General features: G+C 38.9%; 1 protein-coding gene across 3 annotated transcripts in view; it reads right to left on the reverse strand.

Moving 5' to 3' along the window:
- Positions 1–25,672, reverse strand: part of CCSER1 (coiled-coil serine rich protein 1) — a 770,064-nt gene that overhangs the window by 465,132 nt on the left and 279,260 nt on the right. The window lies entirely within an intron of this gene.

The following is a 25,672-nucleotide window of genomic DNA, read 5'->3' on the forward strand; positions in this document are numbered from 1 at the left end:
GAAACTGAATCAGATTCATAGACAAATAATGGAGGCAGTAAATTCCAAAATTAAAGAGCAAAAGAAAAAAAAAGGAAAAGAATAGAAATAAGGTAACGCAGACAGAAGAAAGAGAAAGAGGAAGAGCTGCAAAGGGTTAATTACAAACAAGAATATTTCAGCGCACATAAGATACTGAACCATGGGAATTACTTTTCTGTCTATATGCATATTCCTTGTGAACATTTTGGTTCTAATTTTTCTAGTTTTTTCTCCCAATAAACTCCTAATATCTGTCTATATAGCTGAACCTTTTGAATTATGCTGTCAGTTTGCATGCAGTTTGTTAGGCATATGGTGATAGCCTACATAGTTGGGTTGAAAATATATAAACTATGATGTTGTGACTTTAAGATGTTAATTGGCCAATGGGTGTGTAAGTGTTCTCATGGCCATAAGAGGGAGCTAGAAACGTAGCTTCTCTCTCTCTGAATTCACTGCTCTCTCTACTATTACTGTTTTTGCTGTACTGTTGGTTTACTACTGTGATAAACCTGAACTGTGTATTGACCTCTGGACCGGTAAGAAGACTTTGCATTTGGAATACTCCTTGGACTGTTACTATTGTGTATGACCTGGACTGTTTCTTTTTGACCGTGCATTTTTGTTTTTACACTGCCACAAAAGTAAAGTACTTTATGTGTTCACAACTCAGTGTACTCTTGTGGTTACTGTGTGACTCTTACTGCTCTCAGTACCCTTCCTTGTCTGTGCAACTCCTTGGTAGCACAAGGAGCCCTCTGCACAACAATTCCTAACACAGTTTAAATATATAAGGTTTTCTTGCCTGAACCTCACAGTAATTATGCATAATTAATTCTTAATCATCATCAAAAAGAACAATTCTGTTCATGAACACACTTGCACATACTAGAAAGAATCCTGGTTCAGTTTGCATCCTCTATTGACACAAGACACCATTACACAGATAGATACTGTATACTCAAAATCACGATCCTTTCAAAGTTGTAACTAACATAGCATTAGCAGAGAAAATATAAAGTATAGTACTATATATTCTTAGTGTATTCCACCCCGGGCTATGCAAGCTATTGTTGGAATAAGTAAGCACACACCACATATATAACAACAAAGTCAGAATGAATTGTGAAAATAGAATCAACTGCACAAGGGTGAAAATGGAATTTCTGCAATCTCCAAAAGTTTTATTATGATCTCACTGGATGTAACTTTGAGGACCTGTCACAGAGAAGAGAGGGTTGACGTATTCTCCAAAGCACTGAGGATAGGATTAAAAGTAATGGATAGAAACATATCAAAGAGAGATCCAATGTAGAATTAAAAAGAAATTTCCTGTCGGTGAGAACAATTGATCAGGGAAACCACTTGCCTCCAGAAGCTGTGGGTGCTCCATAACTGGAAGTTTTTAAGAAGAGATTCAACAGTTTTTGTCTAGAATGTTCTAGACAAATCTCCTGCTCCTGCTGGTAAATATTTGGTCACTCTTGTGTAAGGAAACTGACCTTGCTTGTTGATTCTGAACTATAACACCCAGCAGTCCAGGTAACAAGCACAATGGTTAAGAATACTGAGAATAATAATAATAATAATAATAATAATAATAATAATAATAATAATAATAATAATAATAATAATAATAATAAGAAGAAGAAGAAGAAGAAGAAGAAAGAAGAAGAAGAAGAAGAAGAAGAAGAAGAAGTAGTAGTAGTAGTAGTAGTAGTAGTAGTAGTAGTAGTTGGAAGGGACATTGGAGGTCATCTAGTCCAACCCCCTGCTCAGGCAGGGAACCCTATACTATTTCAGGCAAATGGCTGTCCAGTCACTGAAACAGTAGGTGTGAGCCTAAATGGACTCCAGAAGATGGTAGAGGACAGGAAGGCCTGGGGGAATGTTGTCCATGGGGTCGCGATGGGTCGGACACGACTTTGCAACTAACAACAACAACAACATTTGTATTAATTAAAATATCCACAATTGCCAATGTTAGAATGTTAGAATATTTTCTTGAACACAGTAATTCATATCTCATACTAGGAATAAAATAAGTGAGCTCATTGCATAAAAGGAAAATTGGGTCAAACATTTGTATGAAAATAATGTTTACCTTGCAATTTGGAATCAATGCCTAAATAAGAGTAATGGCTGCGTATAGAGTGTAGGACAAAAACAACATGAAATAAAAACAGCATATAAGGTAATATAAAAATAGCATATTGCTATAAAGGTTCGTTAAAGTAGGCTTCAAAAGATGGAATGTTTGGAAAGCAGTTATATTATTTATACGTGGGGTCAAGTTGGGGTTGGAGATGATTATGAACATAGAAATCAGAAACAATAAAAAAGTGCCTTCCTTTCTCCTTTCACACAACAACTTCCAAATCATTTTGAGTTTCTCATGGGGAATTTCAAAGATAAATCCTCAATAAATTAAAATTTGAAAACATGAAAGTATTCAGTAATACAGTATATCATATTGTTGAGGTATATGGTGGATGTTTTATGAATGTTTAAGATTATGATAGAAAAGTAGGTTAAAAAAATAGAAAACTAGTTCCACATTTCCTACGAAAAAGGAAGTATTCAAAGGTTTTATCTAATTGCTGAGAATTTCTAACATTTATATTATAATTTACAATAATAATAATAATAATAATAATAATAATAAGTTGGAAGGGACCTTGGAGGTCATCTAGCCCAACCCCCTGCTCAGGCAGGAAACCCTATACCATTTCAGACAAATGGCTGTCCAGTCTCTTCTTAAAAACTTCCAGTGTTGGAGCATTCACCACTTCTGGAGGCAGGTTGTTCCACTGGTTAGTTGTTCTAACTGTCAGGAAGTTTCTCCTTAGCTCTAGGTTGCTTCTCTCCTTGACTAGTTTCCATCCGTTGCTTCTTGTCCTGCTTTTAGGTGCTTTGGAGAATAGCTTGACTCCCTCTTCTTTGTGGCAGCCCCTGAGATATTGGAACACTGCTATCATGTCACCCCTCACCCTTCTCTTCATTAAACTACACATACCCAATTCCAGCAACCGTTCCCTATATGTTTTAGCCTCCAGTCCCCCAATCATCTTTGTTGCTCTTCTCTGTACTCTTTCTAGAGTCTCGACATCTTTTTTACATTGTGGTGACCAAAACTGGATGCAGTATTCCAGGTGTGGCCTTAGCAAGTCATTGTAAAGTGGTATTAGTACTTCACGTGATCTTGATTCTATCCCTCTGTTAATGCAGCCTAGCACTGTGTTATCTGATCAATTAATGAAGAAAAAACTGAAAACGCAAGTAGCATCCTATTCCATTATAACATCAAACAGTGAAAAGCTAACATCACTTTTTTAATGTTGTTTATGTTAATTTTCCACTTTATGGCCTGTTATGGAGAAAACTTAATGTTTTTAAGAGATGTAACTTATAATACATGAATAATTTATTCTTTTTCAAAAGCCTGAAAACCCTTAATTTTTCTTTTTCTCTGACTTTAAAAAATTATTTCACAAAAGCATTAATTAATCCAAAATGCTTGAAACAGTGCAAACCATCAAAAACAACTGAATGTTCACCATATATTTGACAATTCTATAAATAAGTGACAGAACAGTTTGAAACAGATTCAAGTGGAGGAGTGTGTGTTTGTGAATGCATGCATGCACTTGTATTTGCTTTATTGTCTATAAAGCTAGAGCAGGGGTGTCAAACTCAATTTCATTGAAGGCCGCATCAGCATTGCAGTTGCCCTTGGGCGGGGGAGGGGGCGGATGGGTGTGGCCAGGGTGGGCACGGCCTACTGGGTGGGCATGGTTGCAGTGCGTGTGACCTACTGGGTGGACATGGCCAGCTCTACTTCATTCTCAACAAGGGTGCCTATGGGGGCCTGAGCAGGAGTGGGACAGATCTGAGGGTCTCTGGCAGAAGGAGATGGGACCGAGGCAAGTGCCAGGGCATGGTCCACTGGAGGAGCCTCACTGTTCCTCTCAGGCCATGCCGGGGGGGGCTGGATGGTGGCATGCCCAGCCCAGCCCTCAAGCACCCGTGGCACTAAATCCAGCCCCACTTCCCCAAGGGGGCGCCCAGCTGCATTTACCTCCTCCTCAAAGCTGCTGCTGCTGTGCTTGCTCTCCTTAGCCAGGTTGCTCATGATGGGTACAAGGGCAAAGTCAAGACAGAGGCCCACTCCCTCTCCATGTGAAGAGACCTGGCTTTGTATCCAAAGCTTCCTTAGTAATAGGATGGGAGACCCCCCCCCCCAGGATAAGCCAGGTGGGGGCAAGGGGATGGTGAAAGGGCAGCACGACAGGACTAAAGCCGGACTTCCCTCAGACCCTCCCTTTCCTTCCTTCCTTCCTTCCTTCCTTCCTTCCTTCCTTCCTTCCTTCCTTCCTTCCTTCCTTCCTAAAAACAGAGTGGTGGGAAAATATTTGAGATGAGGGAGGGAGAAAAACAGGCAAGAAATGCAGCTGGGTAAGTGTCATCCTTTGTGAGGAATGAGGAAGTGCACCATCGCCTGGAAGTGGCCAGCACATGGCCCTCGCCTACTTCACATATCCAGCTTGGTGGGCTCTGGGGGAGGGGATACTATGAGCAGTGTGAGAGTTGATGGTATCTGTGCAATGCTGCCCAGCCCCCAGCCTGCCTGGTTTTGGCAGGCAGGGGGGCAGTCTCCTCACAGTGTGGTGAGGCTGAACCGGGTGGCACGAATCTGAAGAGAAGCCCAATGCTGCTCAGCCCCTAGCCTACCCGAAGTAGGCAGGGCCATGTGCTGGCCACTTCCAGGCAATGGGGCATTTCTTGATTCCTCACAAAGGGTGATACCTCCCCAGCGCGCACCCAGGGGCAGTGCCGACATGGCAGGGGCTGGTCCCTCGCTGTTCCCAGATGACCTTGTGGAGCTAAGACTGAATGTATTTCAGCATAGATGACCACCACAAAATTGTACATTTGCTCCTGGCCGGCCTGGGCCAGAGACAAGGCAGCAGGGGCTGTTCCCTCACTGTTTCCAGGATGGCTTTGTGGGCCACATGAAACCACTTCGCAGGCAGGATCCAGCCCCTGGGCCTTGTGTTTGACATGTCTGAGCTAGAGGCATATTTTTCTTCCCTTCAAATCTATATTGCAAATTACTGTAGAAAGGAAAAGAATTGAAAATCACATAGTGGATCCTAGATTGGTTAAAAAAAAAAAGTATAAGAATGCATATAAAAGCAGGAAATAGAGAAAAAGTGTGCAGTCAAGCAGAAACTTCCACCTGTGTGCAAATGCAACCATCCCTGATCTTTTCAGAAGACAGCGGAAGAGAGAAGGGAAAGAAAGGGAAGGGATAGATTGTTCTCAGTACCACAAAGCTGGCTGTAGCAATTTAAAAAAATCCAGAATAAAATAATCCTATTTAAAAGACGGATTGAGACATTCTTCTTTTTTGTTCCACAGGTTTCATTCATACAGGTGTTGCAAAAAATGAACAGGCTTCTTATCAATTAATAGAATCAAAGCTTAATTTTAAATCAAGATGTTGAGAGACAAAAAACAATAAACTACTTAAGTGTGTAAATTAACATTAATTGCTTTCTTTTTTATTACTCAAATGCCACAGTTTTTACTATTTAACTCTATAAAATCAGAACTATAGCCTGAAACAAAATGACTTGTGTACACACGAATTGTTTTACGATGGTAATATTTTGTTAGGTGCTTGCATATTATATATACTTTGTTACATTTTCTAGTATATAGGATATCATTGTTAACCTTTATTCCCCCCCCCCAGAAATACAAATTAAATTCCCAAAAGGGCAGGGGTGGGGGGGGAGGCAATATGCCGCTGGGAAGAGTTAAGTAGAGGCCAGTACATTAAGGCAGGGGAAGTGTGATGTCCTGGCTAAAAACTCTTATGGTCTTGGCCTAACAGTAGCAACTGGGACTACTGGAGCTGCAGTCCCCAAAAAGGTACAGTTACATGATGTTTTGCCCAATAGTATATGTAATACCAGTAAGAGTATATGGGAAAGACCTTGGGAGACAATGCAAAGAGATACTATGTAGGGAATGGTATTATTTTACTATGATATAAAGCTTTTAACTACTTCTTTAAGGTTTTTTGCTCAAACTATTCTAGGAACAGCTGCCAAAACCATAATACATTGTCCCAAGGAACCTTGCTCAACCCATATTCAAAGCATCTTCAACTGGCTATTAGCAACCATTTACTTACATTTTAGTTTCTGAAAAGCTTGTGAGTATGGTGGAATGATTAAAGGCTATCTTATAGCAGTGTGAAGTGTACTATGAGTTAGTTTGATGTAGTTGGTTAAGGTATCAGACAAGAAACTGGGACACTGTGAGTTCTAGTTCCACCTTAGGCGTAAACCCAGTCAAGTCACCTTGGGCCTGTCATTCTCTCTCAGCCCTAGGAAAAAAGCAATGGCAAGCCACTTCTGAAAACTTGGCAGGAAAACTGCAGGGACTAGTCCCAGCAAGCCACTATAAGTCAGTGCTAATTCAAAAGCACAAAAAAATGTGCGTACTGCATTTCAAATTAAACAACTTTTGCTTCCCCCCCCCCAGTTTTTGCATTTGTCCATCTTTTTTCTCTAAACAAAACCACACCAAACAAAAGTACCATTGTTGTTGGTGAATCTTGGACCCTCAAAAAAAAAAGGTTCTTTTCGAAATGGAATGACAAAGGTATCTCTTCAAGTCCTTTTCATTTAGCAGAAAACTAGTGGAAGAAATTGACAATGGGCATAAAAAAATTCAAAATCTATGTAACATTGTCTCTACTGAATGCTCTCAAGGCCAATGTGGAAACATTTCATACCAGTTGAAAATTTTGATCAATGAACAAGGGCAACAGAATACATTATGAGAATCAAGTCCATAAGTATTTGTCTCTAAAACAGAAAGAAAGCAAGAAAGCAGGGTTTGGGGTTTTAAATGAACTTGTGCTTTTCTATTTTAAAACCCTAAACCCTGCATTCTGTTTTAAGCTAATATGCCACAGACACTACACACACACCCCACATACACATACCTACACATACAGAGAGGGGGGAAAAAGAGAGAGAAAACTTACACAATTACATTTGGTAATAAGAAAACTTTTTTTTCTCTGCCAGGCAATTTAAAGTGTCAAACTACTGTATTATTACCAAGGCAAGGATAGGAGGGACAGAACAATGGAATGCAATTAACTAAGTTGTAAGTTATACTTGCAAAGTTTGGCTGAAAGTGAAAGCAATTCTTGGCTTAATTAGAGAGGGAAAAATGCATCAATGGGTGTTTTGTACTGTATATTCCATCAAACTTCGAGAACTTACAAAAAGCCTGTGACAAAATGCAGGCAAAGGTGAGATTTCATTGATTACTGCTAGCTTGCAGTGAAGGAATGTCATCCTTGAAGATCAGGAGACATGTCAAACTCATGATCACATGACATATGAGACAATTAGCAGGTATGTTACAATTCAAAAAGCCAGAGCTACAGCATTGATCCTACTGCTAAATCCAAAGTGACTAGTCCCTTCCAGCAACAGAAGTGGAGAGGACCATAGCTGATCATCAGACTTGAACCCCATTTTTGCCCAGTTAAGAGAGGTGGGGTGGATAAGGCTTTTTCAAAATATGTTTTGATTGTAACAAGAGGACAGAACAGAACAAGAGACAAATCCCAGACATCTGAAGCAGAACATCCAGATTCAGTCACAGTTTTGTTCCATACAGTATTAACCTTGTAAACTCTAAAGCTTCCTCCTTCCATTATGTATTCAAGATGGACAGTGATTAATATGTATATGTCACTTATATGTAAGGGTGTAGGTCTACGCATACGTTGTATATAGTAGGTTTAAATGTGTGTTATGTATATGCACACTTTGAGAGCAAGCAACTAAATTTCATTTTTAATGTGTGCCATTGTGCCCACAGTAAAAAAAATGACAATAAAGGTTATCTATCTATCTATCTATCTATCTATCTATCTATCTATCTATCTATCTATCTATCTTTACCTACTCTCGGTATGTTTTTTCCTGACCTAATGGAGCTTTCAGCTTGGATGATTTCATAACACCTTTTGCTAATGTTCTGAGAAGTCAATAGGATCCTGCTGTCTATACAGAATTGTCTTAGGCCTGAGTATCTTCTTTCTGAGAATACTACTTCACTATCACTGAAGCCATGTAAGAATCTGCTAATATCCTGATCTGTACCTTTTACCTGTTTATGGCCCTTCTAAGACACGAATGCTACTTTTGATTGAATGTGTTTCAGCCACATCCAGCAAAGACCACAATCAATTGGATACTACCATATGATTGGAGAAAAAGAGGAAGCCACCCCCCCCCCAAAAAAAAAACACACCCTGATACAGAGACTCTACCTGGGAATGGAGAACAGTGGAGAATGCTTGTAGCCCAAGCTTGTAGCACAGGATGGGATGACCTTCCTCTGCCATTCTGTTTTCTACTGATTCCAAAGGCACCTATTAATTGTTTATTAATAGGTTAGGCATAAGTAATGCAAATGAGCATTCTGGACTACCTAGTATTTCTACCTGCACTGCAGATTCAAACAAAGCAAATGTTGAAAAATAGGAAAGTGATCTAAAATGTCAGCTATGAAATAAATTGCACATTTGCACACTTGGATGTTACTATAGGCTTCCAGTACAGTTTTAGGGGAGTCTATCACCATATTCCTGCAAAGAATGGAGAAATAATTATCTTGGGCTCAAATTGGGCTGCAGCTAGGAAAGTCTAGCTACACTATGAACAGTATCTCTTTTTTCTTTTATGCTCAGTGAAGAACGTTCAACATTTAGATAACAGAAACTACTGGTATTGAAAAGGGAAGTTTTTCCCTTCATACTGAGCACCATAAACACTGATTACTACCTTATTCAATTGCCTTTTAAACAAAATTGCCTTTTAAACAGAGTGAGTGCCTGTTACTCGTCCCAGCTTCTGCCAACCTAGCAGTTCGAAAGCACGTAAAAATGCAAGTAGAAAAATTGGGACCACTCCGGTGGGAAGGTAACAGCGTTCCGTGCACCTTTGGAGTCTAGTCATGCCGGCCACATGACTACGGAGACATCCTCGGACAAGCGCTGGCTCTTCGGCTTTGAAACAGAGATGAGCATCAGCCCCTAGAGTCGGAAACAACTAGCACGCAGGTGCGGGGGAACCTTTACCTTTACCTTTTAAACAAAATCCAAGAATGCAGAAAAGTGGTTCTTGAAAAAGAGAGAAAGAGGATCAAAGTTCTCTTCTGCTATTCCTTTTCCAGGAGAGATTAATCCTGCAACAAATGACAAGTACTATGAAAGCAACTGAGGGAGAAATTTTAAACCTTATGATATGGGATAGATAGATAGATAGATAGATAGATAGATAGATAGATAGATAGATAGATAGATAGATAGATAGGATAAGATAAGATAAGATAAGATAAGATAAGATAAGATAAGATAAGATAAGATAAGATAAGATAAGATAAGATGATGGATGGACAAACAAACACTTTTTATCCTAGCTTTTTCATGTACAACTCAAGGCAGCAAATATTCCTAATATTCTTGCTCCTATTTTCCCCAAAAAAAACAAGCCTGTGAGGTAGATTGGGCTGAGAAACAGTGACAGGACCAAAGTCACCCAGCCAGCTTTCATGCCCAATGCAGACCTAAAACTCACAGTCTCCCAATTTCTGGGTCAACACCTTAACCACTACATAAATACCGATGCATGTATTTCTATAAACATACACATTGCATACATATATACATACTATATATGCACAATATTGATATTCTATTTAAAGTCCTACCATGTGAATCTAAAAGCCTGGAGGCACGTGACAGATTTAAATGATCTTATTAAGAGAGACTTTTTTAAAAAAAATTGGAAAAAAACCCAATCTGTTCTAATGCTCTAGTCTTTTGCAATTTTCTCTGTGAGGACAGAGTTGCTAGAAAAATACATAAGCACTGTTTTTTTTTTGCATTGCTTGAATAATGCATACAGTATTACTTCCATCAATACATTCTTATTCCTAAAGATTCCTGTCACAGTGACCTTCAATAGACTGAGATGTTTAGGGACATGGATCAGTGCATTTCTATGGGTATAAGCAAGATAAAATTAAGTGCCACCTGCAAAGTTTTTATATTTCTAGATGGACCAGATTTTATGTTTCCAAATACATTTCTTTCTTTTCTTTTCTTTTTAAAGAAGTCTCAATTCTAGATGACTTCTAAATTTAAGCAGGCGGGGAAAGGACATATTTTAAGTCAGGGATCCTTTTTTGGAACAGCAGAATGATAAGGTGACATATTATTAGTCCATCCAGGGGAAGAACAGTATATCTAGAAATCAATACATTATATGTTTAGAGGCAAAGCAATAAAAATGGTGATGTCATGGCTGCAGTTCACAGCCCTTACAAGGGGGGCAGAACGAAAAAATGGCTTGGTAGATTCTCAGTGACAGATAGACGCTGAAAGTCTTTCTGATTGGTTCCCCTCACTCCTGCCCAGATGAGGGTCATGAAATGAAGAAATCTGGAAAGGGAACAAGGGTAAAAAGAAAAACAGAGGGAAATTTAAAAAAAAATCTTTATTTCCGTTGCTGGGGAAAAAATATTGACCTGTATCAAGGGCTCATAATATTGCTTTTTTATAACGTTACGGCTGTTGAGGTGTTCGTTATTTGTTTGACTTCAGCATTTTTGACTAAGTAGGGGAAAAGAAGCTTAAAATCAATTTTGAGTGAGGCAGGTAATCATCCAACCCAATGATAGGCCATGTTTTTCTGCTTATTAGTATATCTTCTGCATTAAGAAAATTAAATTGAAGGCTGGAACTATTCTTGGAGGAATTCAGTTCCACATGACATCATAGTTGGAGGTGGAGCCCATCAATGTAGTTTGTCCATTTATTTATAAAACTTGTATAGTCACCCATATCACCAGAAGTGGCTCTTGGGCAACATGCAAAAATCAAATAAAAACAACGGTTATATAAATCATGATAAAAATATAAAACATTTTTCCTTCCATTCAATCATTTGTAATTCTCATAGATTTGCAAGGCGGTTTTAGGTTCACTGCAGAAACTAATTTTATTGTCTCCTTATTTACAGTGCTCTACTGTAATATAATCTGCTTTTCACTAATGTGTGATAACAATGGATGGTGAATGGATGGATGGTGAGTGGACAAACGGATTTATTTCTCTTTGGTTTTTATCCACAGTTACATATGTATATACAAGCCATCTGCTTTATTTTAAATGCCTGGATATTTTAAGGTGACCATTGTAGACATCTAATTGTAATCAAAGCCTTTGAACTATGGTGCTGGAGAAGACTCCTGTGAGTCCCTTGGACTGCAAGGCATTCAAACCAGTCAGTCCTAGAGGAAATCAACCCTGACTGCTCTTTAGAAGGCCAGCTCCTGAAGTTGAAACTCAAATACTTTGGCCACCTAATGAGAAGGAAGGACTCACTGGAGAAGAGCCTAATGCTGGGAAAGATTGAGGGCAATAGAAGAAGGGGACGACAGAGAATGAGGTGGCTGGATGGAGTCACTGAAGCAGTAGGCATGAGCTTAAATGGACTCCAGAAGATGGTAGAGGACAGGAAGGCCTGGAGGAACGTTGTCCATAGGGTCGTGATGGGTCGGACACGACTTCGCAACTAACAACAACAATTGTAATCAGCCCTTCTTTCGGTATTTTGAGTACCAGAAGCACAGAGATAGATAGAGAGATAGAGAGATGATAGATAATTAAATTATAGTTAGATGATACATGCATGGATGGATGGATAGATGGGTGGATGGATGGATGGATGGATGGATGGATGGATGGATGGATGGATAGATGGGTGGATGGATGGATGGATGGATGGATGGATGGATGGATGGATGGATAGACAGACAGACAGACAGACAGACAGATAATCACTGTTAGGTACTTGGATTCCATTAACTGATGAAAACATAGATATAAATGAACTAACTAAACCAAATAAAGTCATGCACTTCGATCTCTTGTATGATATTCTAAAAGCCAAATTAATGTATCTATCACCTTGAAATCTAAGCTAATTTGAAGCTAGTAACAGAACAATTATGCTTAATAATGGTTGTTTTAGAATACAGAAAAAGGCAGGGAGAAGTGGAGGAAGGCACCTTTACTGGCATTGGAAATCCTTTCCAAACCTGTGATGACACAAGACACCTGTTATTTCCCACTTTGGAAAATCTCTCCAAGTACCATAACCCCGGAGTCACTCTGTATTGCCAATTTACCATTCACAGCTGCTTCCTTCAAGAATTAATCACTGTGAAGGAAAGAGAAGGAAACAAAGAAACAGGCCTCTCAAAATCAACTGGAGCATGGTGGTTGAAATTTAAAAAAAAAAAGAGGAAAACCTACACTGAGCCATTAAAAATATAAATTACTCAAGAAAAAAGCAATCGATAAGAGAAACATAAATGAAGTTTATAGGACATGCCGCTTAACTGCAACCGACACAGACCATCACAGTATCTAAAAAAAAAGGAACAATAAAAGGAAAAGAAACTCTTAATACTCAAGGTTTTTGTTCTGTTCTTTTTTTAAAAAAAATAATCTTCCTATGTCTCTAATACATTAAATACTGGGAACATAAAGTAGAAAGCCTAGTCCCATTTGAGCTGTGCTCTGTGAATGTGGCAGAAAAAGACATGAACATACAATTTGCTTCCCTTCAGAAACTGGCAAATGATTTTGGACAGTGGGAAGTATTTCTGGCTGTAATTGTTTTACTGCAACATTTTGCAAGACTGGCCACTGATGTATGTGGTTTTAAAATGGAATTGAAAAAAAAAAAGTTGAAGGACAGGGCAGACAAGAGACCAAGAGAAAGCATGGCAGAAAGGAAACATTTGAATTTTGAGGGCTGTATATGACTCCAAAAAGCATTATGTTCAGACATTATCTCCTCTAAATAAATTTGCTACTGAATGCAAAGTTACAGGAATCCAGGGTAAACTATCCCAAGTACATGGTTGTCTAGACTTCATCTGGACATCTCCAGTGAATCCCACCATACCTCTGGCTGATTGATTCAATTTCTTAACTGCTTATACTAGTAAGAAATGTAATTATGTACAACACTAATATACACTCATATTATTTTAATCAAATATAAATAAAATTAAAATTAGTTTTCTCCTGATCCCACACTATGTTTAGGTCCATGTGTACTGTATAGAGAAAGAGAAAGAGAAATCCTGACACACTATTCACTGTCTAAAAGTGATCTAAACCTGGAAAAATATTCTTCTCTGAGCATCCTCCAAAACATCTGAAGGACCACTTGAGATGAAATAGACGGATATTTGGTATTTTTGATAAGAGTTATTCAGTAGTATAATTTTCAGCCTCTGTATGAAAAATTGAACCCTTTGTGATAGGTAAGAAGTTGTTCTGAGAGCTATGAGGCAGTACGTTATTTCAATTACCAATGTCTAATGTTTATATTGGTGGGGGAATAAAAACAGTGAAAGTGGCTGCAATGGCATCTCTTGATGATTGAGAACATAAAGTAATAATATGTAGTCAATAGTAAACTTAATGTACTTTGTTTGGCTTAGTAACAATATCCCGTGGGGATGATTGTCAAAGTTTAGCATAGGCATAACTATTTATAAATATTTATTCTTCCTGTGATTCAATCCCACATTCAGAAACGAGACAATAGCAGATGCTCCAAGGACTCATTATTAATAAGAAAGTTGCTTTGTTATACATAATGTAGAAATCATGCATACTGTATGCAGAAGATTTGATTGATGCGGAACAGGAAAATTAAGCCATTTACTGTATATATCAGTTCCAGGGTTCGCTCACTCTTGAGGTGCTTCCACGTTGAAGGATTAGCTGGTGACATCATAGTTGCCCAGGGAACACCCAATTGGAGGCTCCTTTCGTGACCCTGTTAAGTTGACCTCCAAAGTGGTACCCATCTATCTACTCACAGTCGCCCACTTTCAAACTGCTGGGTTGGCAGGAGCTAGAATGAAGGACGGGAGCTTGCCCCTGTTATATAGTAGCACTTGGGTCTTGGACATGGGTTTGCTGATTGTCAAACCAGCATCCTGACCACATGATTGATATTAACCTTTACTGTTTTCTTTCCACCTTTTGAGTCAACCAAATTTCTGTTGTCCTTTCACCGGCTGGGGATTCTGTATTTATACAACAGATATTTTTCCTGATATGAACAGCTTAGATTGCCACCTTGCCAACTTCAGTCCTTACAATTCCAAGTGCCATGGCAAGTGCCAAGCTCCCCAGGACAGGTACAATTTAGGCTGAAGCTTCTCTAAGACTGGACAACACGTCTAAGACTTAATTCTTTCTTGCAATTCTGGAACGATTGTTATTTGAAAGTCACTGAATGAGCTTGAGTATGATGCAGAATTTAATCCTTTCCCAACAACACTCTTTCCCTGCTCTTCCCTGTGTAATGAAGCTTTGCTTTCCTTTTCTCAAGCTAGTCGTAATTGCGTGTTTACATTCTCTGCATTCATGCTCTCAGCATCTCTTGTCACTAATGGATCTTGACTTCATCTTTGCAAAAAAAAAAACCTATTTGGGAAAAAACATGGCCGACTCCCACTACCCAATGTGGAGATGAGGACCTATTCCTGGACAGAAAAGCTCTTTTTCCACATTTCAGAAGCAGAATGAAGAGTACAAAATGTTAGGTATGCTAGTTTTCTGTATGAAAAAAAACTTACAGCATCTTAGAAAAATGTATTTCCCCACTGCTACACAAAGAAGGATGCTGGTTTTTGTTGTTGTTATTGTTTTGTTTTTAGCAAGGTATTTATAGCAGGGTTGAAAATAATCATCTATTTTGATTCCTCTGTCAGAAAATCCTGATTGTTTCTCGAAATAGAGACTAACTATCCTGCTCTGTCCTATTGCTTCTCTTTGCCTATTTCTACAGCACAGCAAGAGTTTCAAAAAGAATCAATATATAGGAATTATATATAAGCAAACATGGAGTGTGTATTTCTGGACTTGTTTTTTTTTTATTGAAAAGTTTTAAAATACAATTTTCCTTTGAAAAACCCCCCTTCCCCCTCCCTCCTCCCCTCCCTACCTCCCCCCTATCTCCCCCCCTCCCCCTCTCCCTCTTCCCTCCCACCCCTCTACTTCCCCTCCTCCCCCCTCCCCCCCCGACTTCCCAGAGCAAAATACAAGGTATATATCTAAAAAGCAATCATAAACAATCATATACTAACAATTATAAACTCTAAAATCCATCACTCTCTAGCTTATATAGAGTAAACCAATCCTTAACAATACTAAATATGTATAAAGAACTAAAATAAAAGAAAACTAGCATCATTCCCATCTATGTTCTTCCACAATTCACTATTACCTAGACATATTCTCACTTACACATCACAAGCACCTATCCCTATTAACCTCTCTAGCCAAAATAGGCTATAATAGATAGTTCTTACACAAATTAACCCGCATTAACCCATAAAACTTTCTTCCTCTTCCTCTGTAGTAAATTGTCCATTAATTCCAAATTGAACATTCTGTTACCATACATATCATCCCAAAACTCTTAAAAACACAACTACCACTTGACTATAAGTATATTGTGGAAGTTCCATAGATTTCTACTGGTCTTATTTTTTAATCTTTTTTGAGCGTTTTAAGGCAGCACGCGTCACCCTCTGTTCTCTAGGATCATCCAAAAGAGTTGCAGCTTGATCTCCTCCTGTACCCTTCTCGTCTAACTGTCCATCTTCATCCTCTTGATGTTCTCCTTCTCCAGATCCCTCTGCAGCTTCCAGAAGTGTTGATGGGGTTGCTTTTAAAACATTGTTGTAAAAATCATGCGCTTGCTTCACAGTACCCAAACAGTACCTTTTGCCATCATACATGAAGCTCAACCCAGCTGGGATCTCCCATCTGAACCTTATATCTCTTTGCTTGAGCTCTTGCACAAGAAATATAAAGTCCTTCCTTCTCTTTAAAATCTTTGGAGGAATTTCTTTTAGAACCAAAACTTCTTGACCAGCAATCACAACTTTAGTATCATAGGCAGCTTGTATAACTTCATCTCTAATTTCCCTTTTTACAAAATAAACCACCACATCTCTAGGCAACTTTCTCTGCTTAGCAATCCACGAATTCACACGAAACACTTTGTCCATGCCTTGTTTTATTTCAGATGCTGGATGGTTCAATACCCCCTCAAAAGCCTCAGAAACCAGCTGCTTTAAATCTTCCTTAATATTCTCTTTTAGGCCTCTAATTCTAACAGCAAACTGCATCTGGTAAAATTGAGCCAAACTCTGTTCGCTATCCATTTTGTCTTTTAAATCTTCAATTTCCAATACTGTTGCTTCTAATATAGCATTCTTTTGAGTCAAGTCTTCCACTTGATCATCCAGCACCTCCACACATTTAGCTACTTTATGCACTGAGGACAAAATGTCTACCTTCATCTCTCTAAGTTTCTGCTCCATCCTTTCTTCCATTCTCTGCTCCAATTTCTCCAATTTCTCCTCCATCTGTGCAAATTTAACACCCATTGACTCCAAAACTAACTGGGTATGTTTTTCAAGATCCTTCGATGTCAATACATCAGGAGAATGCAACGCCTGCAGTAGTGATTGTTGTTGCACCGGAGAATTTCCAGCACTCCGAAAAGTTCTAGGGGGAGGTTTAGCCGCCATCTTTTACTTACAATTGTGACGCACTTTCACTTTAAGTTTTAAGCATAGTCCATCAAGCTTGAGAGTAAAATAAAATAATCCTCTTCATCTCTCCACCTTTTCCTCTTGTACCGCTCTGCCTGCTCCTTTAAATCATAGTCCTTTCTTCAGGCAGGGATGGTTCGCAGACGCCTGGCTCTGCTCCAGGAAGTTCGGAGCAGAGACGACGGCCAGCTGGGAGCAACCCAGGCTTCGGGGGAGTTCGATCCTTCAGCCGCCCAAGCTCAAAGCTCAGGCGGCCTCGGAGAACTCTACCCCTACCTGGGGCCTCACCCCCTCCTCTTCTCCCGAGGAGGGGGCTTCAATTTCGCCCGAACAGCTGATCGGTGCTGTTTCGGGCGAAAAAACAAACAGCTGAGCCGCGGGCAGCCAGGGGAGGCTGTCTTCGGCGCCGCGCCGCCAGCGGAAGTCTGTATTTCTGGACTTGTTAAGTAGCTTGAGGAGTACTGGTGAATGTAAAAAAAATATCCAATAAATGCATTGGGGAATCATTTTGAAAACAAGCCAGATAAATGCATATTTGAATCTTGGTTCCAAAAACATGCTTGCCTTCTTTCCCTTGAAAGATTCGATACCTTGTTAGTACAATTTCCACGAGCAATTTCTCTTTGTCTCTTTAAGGCAGGGGGCAATTACAGGAAAAAATAGCCACATTGAAATTTCAACTTTCATTATTTCCATCTATATAATACTGTATGTATCAAAAAATGAGCGGTGCGGTAGCCTAGAAGTAGAACTCTTGCCTCACAATCAGGAGGCTATGAGTTCGATCCTAGGTAGCGACAGATATTTCTCCCTGCGCGCAATGAGTAATTGTCTGCTGCGAACTCCACGTAAGCATTAGGAAGGGCATCAGGCCAGTAAGTGTTGAGTTCCATTCAGTCACCCTGACTCCACCCCAGTGCAAGGGATTACTTACACACACACACACACACACACACACACACACACTTCTTAATATATTCATATAACATAGCCCATGTAGTCACTTTGCTCCCTGGGAAAAAGATGTCAAACACTCTCTTCTGAATACAATTCAGTAAACTAGCATACCAATTTGAATAAGAAGTTCAAATTGAAAATCCATTTATTTTCTCTTTTTTTGCTTCCAGCATGCAAATTGCCTGCTGGGTATTATATGCTGGGTGGTGGTGTGGGGGGGGGGCAAAGAAGGGGATGTGAAGAGATCTAGAACAAGCAGGAGCAAACAATAGCAGATGTACTCAAAATCTGCTTTCCAAATAACGTCCCATTTGCCTGTGTAATGAAAGAGTACAAGACTAAGACCAACTTCATTTATTGTAATTAGCATAGACCAGGGCTTTTCAACCAGTGGTACGGGTACCACCTGTGGTAAATTGGTACCTGGCAGGTGGTACACGACCATCCTAGAAAAGTGGTAACGGGGGAGGGAAATGCGCTGAACTGGTGGCAGCACCGCACAAGCCTGAGCGAGAGATGGCTGGAGCTGCAGGGCTATCAGGGCTCAGTGGAAGCGCCAGGACCAGCGCCAGGCTCCAGCTGGATCTTGGCACTGATCCTGGTGCTTCTGAGCCCAGAAGAAGCACCAATCAGCTGGAATATTACAGCATCTCCAGGGTCTTGTGATTTACATTCAGATGCTTGGCAACTGATTCATATTTATGATGGTCACAGTGTCCCAGGGTCATGTGAAGTGACCAAAACCTGCTGCAACCACCCAGCAGAGGGAGAAGGGAAAAAAAACCAAACACCCCCCACCTCACCCCCACTGCCAATCCTCAACAGAAATGGTTACAACAATGAAAACCTCGGACAGGAGGAAGAGCGCCGCCGGGCGGGCAGGCAGGTGTCTTGCTCGGCTGTGGCTTGGGGGGCACTTTTTCAGTGCCATTGTAACTTCTAACAGTCACTAAGTGAATTGTTGTAAGTCGAGGACTACCTGTACTTCATGACTTTTTTCCTTTTGGGGGGGGTTCCATCATGTTTTTGACACCTTGCTAGGTGACTGGTGGTACTCAGATGCTGCCATATCCTAAAATTGGTACAATGGTTGAAAAGGTTGAAAAGCCCTAGCATAGACAATTATTTAGCATTAACAAGAATATTTTTTTAATCTTCAAGCAGCTTACACCTGCTTGAATGCCAAAGTAATGCCAAAGTAAAAACACTACAATTTAATATTTGCCTTCACAGTACAATTTAATCAGTCTAGAAATTCCACAATAGGTTTCCCAATGGTTATTTTAACCCCTGTTTACACATTACAATTTCCTTTGTTTGCATAATATTTAGAAAAGTATAGGAATGGTAATTACTGGCTTTACATAACAAACTAATTGTGTTTGGCTACTTCAAAGTTCAATCTGCAGGCAAACACAGCTGAAGAGCTATAAATAATCAGAAGTGGGCATAGTTCCGAATTGCCTTGTTTTAGAACAATTAGCTGATGGACTTTTATTTGCACCTTTCGTAGAATCATGAAAAACTACAAGTCCTGGACCTTATAAGCAAAAACATATATTGTTTGGTATTTTTTTAATAACACATAGGTGCAATTGTGCATGGCTGTCAGCAGAAAATTTTTGAAGCTACACAACAAATGGGATTGGCTCATTACATTATTCACTCATAGCTAATGATATAAGCATTTTTATATTTCTTTGAGAAATAGAATAATTAAACTATACCTATTTCTGAATCAGTAAGGCAAGATATATTTTACATGTGCAGTGGGTCCTAGTTATAGTCACACAGAGAAGTTCATCCTAGTTAACTTAATGGACTCAAAAGCAGCAGTGATGTTGCCACCTGCATTAACTGTATTAACATCTTAATATCTTGTGGATATTCAGTTTATTTCATATATTGGACAATACTAGTCCAGTAAGAGGATACAGATTCAGAAAACTGAGTTAAGTATGAAGACCAGGTGGTTTTTAGCCTTTTCCACATGCTAGCCCACAATGGGGGACAATCCAGTAGAAACTCTTAGTTGAGCAACTACAGAAGATGACTCTTTTATGCATTTGATTAACCCGAATGTTAACAATTGAGAATGTGCACAGATCAAAAATATAAGAAACTAAAAATAAATAATGGTTACAATTAGGCAGGTAGTTTGCCATTTTGGTTCAGCTATCTCTCCCCTACATCATTAAAATACCTTGATTTTTATTTTACATCTGCCCTACTAAAATGTGAAATAAAGCTGCAGGTATACAATAAAATATTCCTTATTTAACAGGATAACAGAATATTCCCATTCATAAACCATCTCAGTTGTCTTAGCCACTGTAAGCCACATCCAATTTATTCAAATGATAGCATAGATAGAAAAAGAGTAATACTGTAGAGAGCGAAAAGAAATAATTACATTGCTTGTTTCTGGAAACCAGTAAAACAATATTTCAATATCAGTGCAGTCACAAAGCAGTATGCAAAAGAACCTGATGGGGAACAAAATCAAATTTTTGAAGCTGCCATACTGTCATCTTAATTGAATAGAGTGATAATATGTTGACTGATTTTAGGGGCATTGCCTGGATAACGGATGTATCATTGCATTTTCTGGGCCCAATGCTGTGACCAAACTGAACTCGTCACTTCCTGGTGAACAGAAGTGTCACTTCTCACCCAGAGAGCTTAAGGTCCTTTTTCGTGGGCTATATTAGGCCTAACAATTTTGCCAGCTGCTAGGTTAATGTACTGGCCTACATATGTTAGTTATCATGGTATCTTGTTCCTCGTCTCATCTATTTGGCCCTGATGAGCCTGTTAGGAAATACTAAGTGCTTCTTGAATATGACAGTTTCTAAAATGGCCTTTTCTAAAGTTCAGATTAAATAACAGCATTTTGTAGCAAATACAGCTTGTTAATAACTATTTATGTCTGATAAGAAATGAACCCCAAAACAGAATTAGTTCACAGCTCTGCTACACTGGCAGTAAAACTAAGGCAAAATAAACCTAGAACATTCAGTACAACAATAGATAGATAGATAGATAGATAGATAGATAGATAGATAGATAGATAGATAGATAGATACACACATATATATACACACACATATACATACACATATATATATACACATACACATACATACAGTATATACACACACACACATATATATACACACACATACACATATACACACACATACACATACACACACACGTATGTATGTATGTATGTATGTATGTATGTATGTATGTATGTATGTATAAATTCAACTTCCCAGTCTAGTCCGTATCTCTGGGTTAAGCTGTTTTGGGATCAGCCAAAGTTGACCAAGTACTGTCATCTCATTCACCTCACTTCAGTAACACCTTCAGCATAATAACTTTGATTTGATTGGAAATGAGGCACAGTCTCCCAAAATTAGCCAAATACAAAATTATTTTTATTATAAATCAAGAAGCATAACTTGCCCAAATGAATAAGAATGAAAAAGTAAGAACAACATTTATTCAATAAAACACTTGGTTTACTGAAGAGGTCTGAGAGAAGCTGCAGAAGAGATGCCTGAAGCATGCAGCAGGAGGATTCCCTTGAATTTGACCAGCCATTAGCATGAGTTGATGTTCAAGCATCCACAGCAGCAATATGAGCAAAAAGACATAGAATCCCTCTACAAGTGAGATAAAAAATGGATGGATATCCTTCTCTTTGTAAGAGAAGTTGACTGGCAAGACCATCAAACTGGCTAATGTGAAGCATTCTCTTCCAGCTGTTAGCTGATAAAAACACTCAGATCTGAGTAGAACTGAAGTCCAGCCGAAAACTGCCAATAGAAATCAGCGGGGCTTCACTTTGCAGAGTGAGCTGGGTTCAACGTCTCCTCTGAATAACTCAGGGAAGTGAATGGTGGTCTCTGTGGTGTTATCTTTGCTAATTTTCAGTTAGATTCCTGCCCTTATAAGTAGCTAACCCCTATCACAAAGATCCAGAATCATTGAATCATAAGATTGGAAGATATCTTCTAGACCAGAAGTCCCCAATCCCCGGTCAGTCTGAGGTCTGCCAGAAACTGGGCTGCACAATCAAGCAAAACCCCATTCACAGAATGCAGGCAGCACACAAAACTATGCACTCTCCGGTCCCCAGAAAAACCTCTCTTCACAGAACCGGTCCCTGGTGCCCAAAAGGTTGGGGACCATTGTTCTAGACCGTATCCAGTGCAGGAGGCTGAATGTGAGCTATAATTAATGTTTATTTTTAATCAAGGTAGCATTTTATCACCTCTGAGTAATGCTGCGGTATGCCCCTTTCAATCTGACTGTTCTTCAGAATTTTAGTGATGTCTTCAACCTTCCACTACTAGAAAAATAAATTGCATGGTAACTGTACTAGTTGTGCTTGTGGGTAATTTTTGGATATATGTAGGTGTTACAATACTATACTCCTGGTCCTCTATGATCTCTCATTATATTATCAAACACAGCATCCTTCTGGATCAACCCTATGGAATTGGATGCAGGGATCAATAATAATAATAATAATAATAATAATAATAATAATAATAATAATAATAATAATAATAATAATAATAATAATAATAATAATAATTTGGAAGGGACCTTGGAGGTCATCTAGTCTAACTGCCTGCTCAGGCAGGAAACCCTATACCATTTCAGACAAGTGGCTGGCCAGTCTCTTCTTAAAAACTTCCAGTGTTGGAGCATTCACAACCTCTGGAGGCAGGTTGTTCCACTGGTTAATTGTTCTAACTGTCAGGAAGTTTCTCCTTAGTTCTAGGTTGCTTCTCTCCTTGACTAGTTTCCATCCGTTGCTTCTTGTCCTGCTTTCAGGTGCTTTGGAGAATAGCTTGGCTCCCTCTTCTTTGTGGCAGCCCCTGAGATATTGAAACACTGCTATCATGTCACCCCTCACCCTTCTCTTCGTTAAACTACACATACCCAATTCCAGCAACCGTTCCCTATATGTTTAGCCTCCAGCCCCCTAATCATCTTTGTTGCTCTTCTCTGTACCCTTTCTAGAGTCTAGAACCATTTCTCAGTGGTTCTCCTTTTTCCTAAGGAGCTGGTTCTGTCAGTGCTGAGGGAGGGAGGTCCGCCTGAACACCGGTAATTGTGGAATGCTTACTGCCCAGGTCTGGATGGGGAGGGAAAGGCTCTGACCAAATCCAATTCCACTGAATTCCAAGACAGAATGCCACTCGTTTTTGAAACAAACAGTTATAATTCCCTGGCCAAATCAGGGAAACACTTGACTCAAAAAACCGGGTTCTATTCACCCACATACAAGCAGTGCATAATTTAGGGGTCATCCTGCACTTACAACTCTTAATGTCTGAGCCACCTGCAGCTTTCCCTGATTGAGAAACAATATCATTGCTCAGCCCATAAGGTGAAATGTTGGCGCTCTCCAGAGTCAGTTATTCTTAATCTCAAGGGTTACTGCAGCTCAACTGCAGCAAATGGGTCTTCTTCAAACAGATCACAACCATGAACTGTTGTTCGTTTTGTTAAAAGGTTAATGAATAGAAACATAGGAAATTATTGATGTTAATTCAGTCTCCTTATCTGTTATCTCCAGTCTCAGTTCAGGCTGGGTCCAACATGCTGCCTCCATTATTATATGGTCTCTAAGAGTTTTTTAAGGATAGAGATGAACATGTATCGATAAATGTTCCTTGGAAGATCCATCTTAGCATTGTGTTCTACCGAATACATATTATCCATTCTAGTCTTCATTTTAAAAAAAATATATTAGAAAGGTAATTGAGAAGCTAGTAAACAGCATGAAAAAGTAATAAGATTCTGAACAATGTAATTTTGTTTCTATGCATAATGGGGCAAAAAGTAGGCCTATAGGAAGCTATTACCAGTATCTATAGACTAATCTACCTATCTTCAGTCTTCTGCTCTAATTAATAATGATTATTTGGTGTTTCCTCAGCACTAGGCAATTCAAATGAATTCTTATATCCTTTATGGATTTTTCTCAGAGTTCAAGATGAGATATTTTCAGCCCAGGAGAATATGTACTTAGAAAGTCATTATGAAAATGAGGTTGCATATGCTCTTGGGGAGATGTAAAATAATGGTATTTCACTGCATTTGTATAAAACTTAAAATGTAAATAGTCAATAAAAAATCAAGGCAACTAGTTCAGATTCATTGCAAATGCAATGAATAGTATAAACATGCAAAGCAAATTAAAAAATGAGCAAAGAATCCATTAAAACAGCACCATAACAGCTAATTAAAACTAATTCCAATATATTTACAACTCAGGTTTCAGGTACAAAAGCTTGTCATTAAGATCTTCCTTGCAGCCACACTAATGCACTTTACTCCTGTCCTTGAGTTAGAAAGAAAGTATAGCAACATAAAATTGTACTGCATCCATAGCAACGAGGCTAGACAGTAAAGCTTTTACTATTATTCAGCAACAGATAGGTTCCAGGCAGAAAATGGTAGAATTCCCTCTCATCTCTTCCCTTTCCACTCACTGTTATCTATTGGTAAGAAAAGCAGTCAACAATTACTTTCTCCAATTCCTGGTATGTTTTGAACTGAACTCTTAGATTTGTATTATTTATCTAGTCAATTTTATTATTTACACCACTCTTCTTTTGACAAGACACTCTGTTTCCATAGGATCAACAGACCTATGAAAAGATTCCATAAATGCCACTGGGTAAACATTTGGTATAGATTATTAGATTACTGTGGATTTGAATCAGAATCCTGGGAGACGGGCAGGCCTTCACAGAAAGAGAAAAGCAATATGTCTGTGTGAAATCACACACACCCCATCAGCAAAATCTCCTCATGTAGTCAGAAGAATTTATTTGAAATTCAAAGCAGTGTATCTCAAACTGGAGAGCTTCAAGTATAAATGCTTTTGGATCTTTCCATCTTTTCTCTCCCCTGAAATCAATTTCTACAGAATATTTTTGATCAGGAAATTAACTATGTTTGTCCATTTCCAAACTGGAGCAACTAAAAGCCGCTATAGGCTATTTTATGAATGGGCTATAGATAGAAAGGAGGCAATATCCTAAGAACCTGTTTGAAGAAATGTTTAGTATAACATATTTGTGCTGTAATAAACAAGACTAAATTGAATATACCATATTGGTCTGCAAAAACCCAGGTGATCATTAGATTATGACAACAGGCTAGAGCTAGAGTAGATGGCACAGACTTTGCTGCCATTTATTTGCCATGTGGATTTTTGTAGTCCCCAGAAATATGGGTAGTTTGAAAGTCATTAAAATCTAAGGTAGTTGGATTTTTTTTAGTAAGAAATTTTACAAATAGTGACAATTATCTTTTGTTTTCCAAACATATGAGCTTTTGAAAATGCTTCATCCAGGTTTCAGGGTATGTTGAAAGACTTCCTGGAATCAATATTAAAAATAAAACTCCAAAAGATCTAAGAGCAGAACGATATGATGTGCACATTCTCATTTTGAAGTGAATATGCATATCATATTCATTTCTAAAAATCAGTATAAATGTCAAAAGATCGTAATTTTAAAAACTGCAGAATACATTACCATAGGGCATGGTGATGTCTTCTAATTTAGCTGGATGCTTTTATATTCATGGAAGACATATCTACCAAGGGTCACAGGTGTTGAAAACTCAATGCTACTGTCAAGTTCCTGGGAAATGTGGTATAAGTATTACAAGCGTAGGCTTTCTACAAGAATCTGAACTACTAATGGTTAAAGGAATTTGGAAGTAAATAAGGAATTCATGGTGGATTGGAGGTAGATCTCTTGTCAGTGCAAAGGGATTCCTGATTGATGATACTCTTGACCCCTTAGCCTGGTTATCTCCTACACCTACAGTATATCTCAACCTTTTGTTAGTAGTTACCCATTTCTTTCCCTACCCCAGGGTAACTAACAAAATG

The sequence above is a fragment of the Vipera ursinii genome (genome assembly GCF_947247035.1).
Source record: "Vipera ursinii genome assembly, chromosome: 7".
Taxonomy (NCBI): domain Eukaryota; kingdom Metazoa; phylum Chordata; class Lepidosauria; order Squamata; family Viperidae; genus Vipera; species Vipera ursinii.